Source organism: Blennius ocellaris (genome assembly GCF_963422515.1).
Source record: "Blennius ocellaris genome assembly, chromosome: 16".
NCBI classification, from domain to species: domain Eukaryota; kingdom Metazoa; phylum Chordata; class Actinopteri; order Blenniiformes; family Blenniidae; genus Blennius; species Blennius ocellaris.
The window spans coordinates 4,357,137-4,364,087 of NC_137665.1; positions in this window are offsets into that span (position 1 = coordinate 4,357,137).

The window sequence follows — 6,951 nt, forward strand, 5'->3', positions numbered from 1 at the left end:
AGCTAATATTCCTAGAATAATATAGTGTTTAAAAGCGTCAGCTCTTAGAGCTAATGTCAGCATGTATGGCATTTCACCCTTCACAAAGTGTTGTTAAATTTACTTATTTATTATCAGAGATGCTTTGAGTCTCCTAGAAAAAAAGCGCTCTATAAAAAAAAAATTACAAAAAAACCCCATGCATGTGTGGCTTGGGTGGAGTGGTCGTCCTTCGATAGGAAGGTTTGATTCCCCAGCTCCACTAAAGTGTCCTTGAGCAAAACACTGTACCTTAAAGGTGCAGTGTTTTGCGGAAGCGGTGGCCCGGAGGTTAGAGAAGCAAACTTGGGATCAGGATATCGCAGGTTCGAATCCCACAGCTAACATGTCAAGACCTTCGTAATCAGCTCGTTAATTAGTTTGACCAAAAGTATGCTAGTGCCAAACATAGTACTTAGCAAGTAAATGTATTGTAGCGAAAAACTGAAGATGGAGACCAAACGTGCTAAAAGCAGCCGATTATTGTATTCACGTCCACTAATTGGCCAAATAGTTCAGTGACAGCTGAGTATATAACGAGTAGATAACGTTTGATGAATTTCAAATATTCACAGTTTGTGAACGTGTGCCACACATCAGTATTATGTCTCTACTTTTAGTTTGAAAAAAAGAAAAAGATAAATAGTACTTGGACCGAAAGCACAGTTACATTCATGGCATCTTGTGCTTTTGCATCCAGTGTCATTATTAACAAACTGCAGCCTACCGTGAACGTCTGCTTATATTTATATAGCTAGAATACCTCTCCAACACATACCTCTTGTTTTCATTACCTCACACGCGCATATTACACGAATCCGTTCAGTTGTTGTCTCATGTATTACCTCAATTGTTTTTGTTGCTCATCTCTTTTCCCTGCTAAAATCCCGCCGGGCTGCACACACTTCCCTTCTCCACGCGTCTCCTCGTCGGAGCTCCCGCTCCTCCACACCTCCTCCTCCTCCTCCCTTCCTGCCCTCCGCAGTTCCACCTCCTCAGCGCCCCCGCCGTCCTCCTGCTGGGTTCAGCACCAGCACGGAGAGGCGGTGGTGGGAGGGGGTCCGGGAACCTTACCTCTACAGGCTTTCCCCCCACGGCGCCTGTTCCCATTTCAAGTCCCGCCTGAAACTGACAGATTCTACCTCACCTCTCATCTCAGTGCAGCTGCCCCTCTGTCTGCAACACACACACACACAAACAGACACAGCATGCAGATCATATAGAAATATATATATATATATTGTACACACACAGATGGGCGACAAATTAAAGGAAAAGCAGTTCCAGCCACCTTGATTCTCCACTTCTTTCTATTGGGAGCAATGATTCATAACATGTTCTCTTATCTTATGGTGGCGATGGAGCTGAGAAACCCACAGAAAACTCCTGAAGAGTTTTGGACCTGGTGATCGTGAGGGTCATCCGTAGTTGTTACGTCAGGATACAAAGGTTTCATCACAGGATAAAGGCACCCTTTGAAATCTATTTTGAGGTTGGTTTTTTTTGTTGCTTTTTTTCCCCCTTGCGAGTCCTTTTAACCTGTGAAATCCACCAGATTGTTGTTTCGAGCTCACTCTGTTCAATACCGGTGATTCTACTCTGTATTATAGTTGTGTTTCAGGAGTTGCTCAGCTTTATACTGTTCTGAAAAATACGCAAAGATGTCATAACGGATCGAGACCTAGCCACTCACTGACACAGTTGTTTAATTTAGGTTTTTTCGGGTTGTTTTTATGTATATATTGGCATTCCATATCGTGAATGTTGATATTGCGATGTATTGCGCAGCCCTCAAAGGTGCCTCTCTATTTAGCTGTATTCAACATTTATAAATGGCAAAAGATTTACCGTATTTTCAGGACTATAAGTTCCACCTGAGTATAAGTTGCATAGGCCATGCTTTTAGCCCGTGATTAACGTTCGTTGTTTTCGACTCTCTTACGAACTCTTTCTGCTGTTCTGTTTAATTTAAATTCCCCAGCGTACCTTTTACTTTTTGACAACATTGTGCTCGACAGTCAGTTTCACATAGAATTGTAATGGAGAGTTTTCATTGTTCTCGTAGCAGCATACTGTTGCCATACACTGCCATCTGGTGGTCACAGATGATATGCACCAGTGTATTCTGTCACATTGCCAGCTCAACACTAAAAAAAAAAAACGTATAGTCCCAAAAAAATAATGTGATTTCTGAAAAACTTAAGTGCAGGCAGGGTAGAATCACATATTACACGGTGGATTTCAGGGTTACAGAGAAAAGCAGCCACAAATCATTGGGCAGAAAATGTTTTGCCAGAACGTAACAAAAGCATCGGATCTCCTCTTTATCGCAGGTTTTTATTTCCTTTAGCTGGTCACCCATCCCGATATATATCTAGTGTACAAACGAATTGCCAGCATGGACCCTGTGAGTGTGCGGCTCCTTTCTGAAACGGGCCATGGATCAACCCGCTCACTCGGCAAACGTCTCTAACTCGACTTTCAACACACACCACGTGGGACCAAGAGTCACTCTGAATTCTTTTTCCTCTCAATCCCTCCTTTTTTTTTTTTTTTTTTTTTCCTTTTTTTTTTTACTTGGGGTCCTGAAATGACAGCGAGGGTGGGGTGGGTGACTTTGGGACATTGACCGTGTGCCGGTTGAAACTTAATAAAGACGCAAAGCTGTCGGAGGAACGGAGGACGACAGCTTGGAAGCTGGGACTCCAGTGGAAGCCATGACGGCCCCGTCGGGTCAGGCCAACAGACTCTTGTGGGTGGCGACTGGGAGGTGAATTCAAAACAGCGAGTGGGTCAGCAGTATCCGGGCGTCACCCCGGGCTGAGGTGAGGGAAAACGGCGAGTGTGCAACTGTGGCAGAGTGACGCAAAGGCCAAGCCGCTTGCAACCGCCACGCAAAAATAAAAAAAGAAGAAGAAGAAGAAAACAAACAAACAAAACAAACTGACCCTGCGATGATACGTCTCCAGATCCTTCCCTCGCCGTCGCGACAGAAACGGACTACGGCTATCGAGAAGACTTTTCTGAGCGACCGTCCTATCCCGGAAAACTTACAACATGAGTTTAACACTGCTGAGAAGATCTCCACCAACCATATCCCCAATTGCCATCCACGACAAATAATTATCAGGTTTTTTTCTGTTGCACTAAAACCACAATGTCTGTATCCCGTAGAGGCCCCCCCCTCCCCCCCGCCCCTCGCCCCGACCCCACCCCTCCACCTCCTCTAACACGCCTCCGACATCTTTCCTGCTCTTGCCTGTCTGTAGCAGTCTTAACAATACTTTCCCCGACACACGCGAGCCGCTCTCTCATCTCCCGATTACCTGGTTTTAAGAGGGGAGAAAGGAAAAAAAAAAAAAAAAAAAAACCTACAAGGACTGTGACATATGGCCTTTAGGCGCCGCCACTCTCAGTGTTACTAATCTATGTTGCAGGGTATTTAAATAGAACATGCTGATTATACAGGGATGCATGCATGCACACACACATACACACACGCACGCACACACACACACACGCAGCAATAGGATGATCGAGCTGTACAGGTTCACACCCGCTGTCTCCAGGCCTGCTGTGTTTGTACTCCGCTCACTATCACTGTGAATGAAAGCCATGCAGCAGCCGGAGGGGGGAGGGAAGGGGGGGGGAGGGGGGGGGAGTCGTGGTTCGGACGGGGAAACTGCTGGCTTAGTAATTCAGACATGTCAATGTGCCTCGCAGAGGTCGGTAATACAAAATATACACTATACAGTATAGAAGCATATATTTATAGATACATAGATATATATATAAATGTTACAGTTGTTGTACGTGGCATTAGAGCTATCAATGGCTGATCTCCTGCTGCCAGCTCCGCTCGCGCCGTCGCGCCGCCCGGCCCGTCTCGTAGCAAAAGGGTGTCAGAAGTCCGTCTACACACCTGCGTTAGTTCCCAGTCGACGCGCTTCGTTTGCCTTGCGGCGACCACCAGCTTCGCCTTCATCGATCTCGCCCCTTCCCAGATGACTCCGCCCCTCCCGTCGTCCTCGGTTTCGCCCGCCGCCGCCCCCGTTCGGAGACTGCAAAGACGAGGCCGGGCGCCACGGTCTGCGATCCGAGCTGGCAGCACAGCCTCTCTTTCTCTCTCTCTCTCTCTCTCTCTCTCTCTCTCTCTCTCTGTCTTCTTTTTCTCTCTCTTTCTTTCTTTCTCAGCCAAATGATCACCGGAGAAATCCTCTCCCTGTCCTCTTAAAATAAATAAACACACCAGCACCACAGAGCACACTGCCTTCAGCCATGATCAGATGCACCAGCATAGCAGAGAGACAGCAAACCATCCTCCTTCACCGAAAAAGCCATTTAAACCCAGACACTGACGCCATCATTCTGCAGTTCAGACCGCGGGCAATTCCACTTTGCTTCTTTTTAAATCTGATCTGTTAATCGGGAGGGTTTTAATTGGATAGATTGGACAGAACGCGCTCCCTCCGTGCTCCGTGACCTCGGAGGGGGTCAAAGGTCGGAGGCGCGCCAGCGTGTTTTTCCCCCACATCGCTGCAGCAAACTCAAAGACATGGAATGCTTCTTCTTAACTTTTATGGCTTCATCACTTCCTCGCCATGAAACAGGAAATCATAAAAGCTTCCCCCACCACCACCACGAGATTGTGATTCTAGAAAAGTTGGGCGAATGCACAAAAAGGTACATTAGTCCTGATTGAAATCAAATGCAAATCATTTCTGCTTTTTAATTCACTAATTCGGCACCTGGACTCTTGTTTACAGTCCAGATCCGTGTTGAAAACGCAGAACTGGACTCTTCTGCTGTCACGTGTGCTAAGCTCCATGCTTAGCATCGTGCGACGGAAACAAATGACCCACGAAAACCATCTGGATCGCGACACAGGTTCTAGACATTCAGTATTAATTGAGTCTTCCTTGATGCGGCGTGTGCACAAATACGGAAATACACAAAACTTCCCCGGAACTATTTCCAACTTCAAATCAGTCCTCGTGAGATGAGCCCAAACGCATCTCCGCATCACGATTACAGTCATTTTAATACTTTGAATGTAATTCAAAGTGCTTCCTCGGCAGTCGACGGAACGATCAGGAAAATGGCGTTCAGACGTTTTTTTGTGCATTTCATCCAACTGTTGTCTGGAATCGCGGAAATTGTGATCCGTCGCAAACTGAAGCGAGAAGAAAAAGATTTGCTCTGCGTTTCTCCAACACGGTCTGAGAGTCGTGGTGCACAGGACGGCTTCGCCCCCCCCCCCCCCCCCCCCCTCCACCTCCGCTCCTGTGTCACCCCCACCCCTCCCACCCTTGAGACAAGGCTGCAGAAGAAAAGCGAAAAGTCTCCATAATTCCTGCTCCGTGACCATAGAATTGTGTATTCTCTCTCTTTCTTTCTTTCCCTTTCCCTCTCTCTCTCTCTCTCTCTCTCTCTCTCTCGGTCTCTTTGATTAGAGTTAGGGTTATGTTACGTTTACAATAACCTATAATGTGAACTCGACAATGCAGCACGGCACAAAACTCTAACAACCACTCTGAGAACAGATCAACTACTGCTTTTATTTACTACTTACCCAGGGAACACATCTGTAAGTTAACATCTGTTCACCCTCTCTTTACATCTCTCTTCCAGCTCCTCGCAACTCCGAATTACCCCCCCCCCCCCATCTAATACCCTGTTTTTTTTTCAGTCTTCGAATCCTCCCCCCGATTCCTGTCCCGATACCTCTTCTCTCAATTTTACCCCGACCCGTCCACTCGGTGTAACTCCAACTCATACTAGCACTCTTTGGTGGAGAAAGACGACAATCCCTGCAGGAATATGTCCACATGTGGAATGTAAAATACTAAAATTGTACGATTAAAGACACGGTGTGAAGTCCCACACTCATGTTGTTTTTTTGATGTTGTTGATGACGTTGCTTTCGTTGTGCACCAAGTGTTCGTTGTTCTGCTTATTCTAGGGATGGATGGGTTTCTGCGGGTTGGGTTCAAAACCCGGATCGCGTGACAGGCAGACTGCTACTGATTGAGTACTTTTTTTGATATAGTATGTTTATAAAAAACGAAAACGAAAACAAAAAAGACTTGTGGTGTGAGGACTGAATATCTTGAGTGATGTAAAAAAGCAAGGGATGAAGTGACTTTGTTTTGGGGTGGAGAAAAACAAGCTGTCTTTTTTTTTTTTTTTTTTTTTAATGATTCTTCTTTTTATGTCATGATTGATTAATTTGCATCTGATTTTCTTGGTAAGTGAATATCTGTCTATCTGTGTTGATGCTTTACTGTGAGAATATGGCTGTATATGCACTTTCAGACCATCGTTGGTGCAGTGGTAGCTAGTGCTCGAACGTCACCCAGAGGTCAGGGTTCACTTCACCGTCAGTTTCGCTAATCGACAAATTTGGAGGAAAGACAAAAACTAAAAAAAAAAAAACCTTCACACGGGATCGAGTTAGTTAAAATAAATCCGGGTCCGTTGGTCGCTTCACACAATGAGGAGTTTTGGCGCCGGAGCCAGCTAATGCTAACAGTTGTATATAGTGGCACTTTATTATTCACTGTTTTCTAACAGTGCTTGACTTTTAGTCATTAAAAAAAAAAAAAGAAAAAAAACCTCAAACATTTTAGCGTCAAAAACTAGAGTGTGGTTTGAATTTGTATTCTGAATTTTTCAGAGAATAAAAAGCAATTTTTCCAACTTTTTAAACACAGTTAATCGTCTCTGCTTCCCACCGTTTTTGACAACCGCTCGCTTCCGCTAAAACAATAGTTATGGATATAATCATGACTACATTAAAATAAATCTCCCAAACCGTGTATAAGCCAAATTTGAAGCATTCAAAGCTTCAGTATAACACATGAAGTTCTTAGAAGAAAAAACAATGCGCAGGAAAATGTGGTTAATGTAAATCACGAGAAAAAAAAAAAAAAA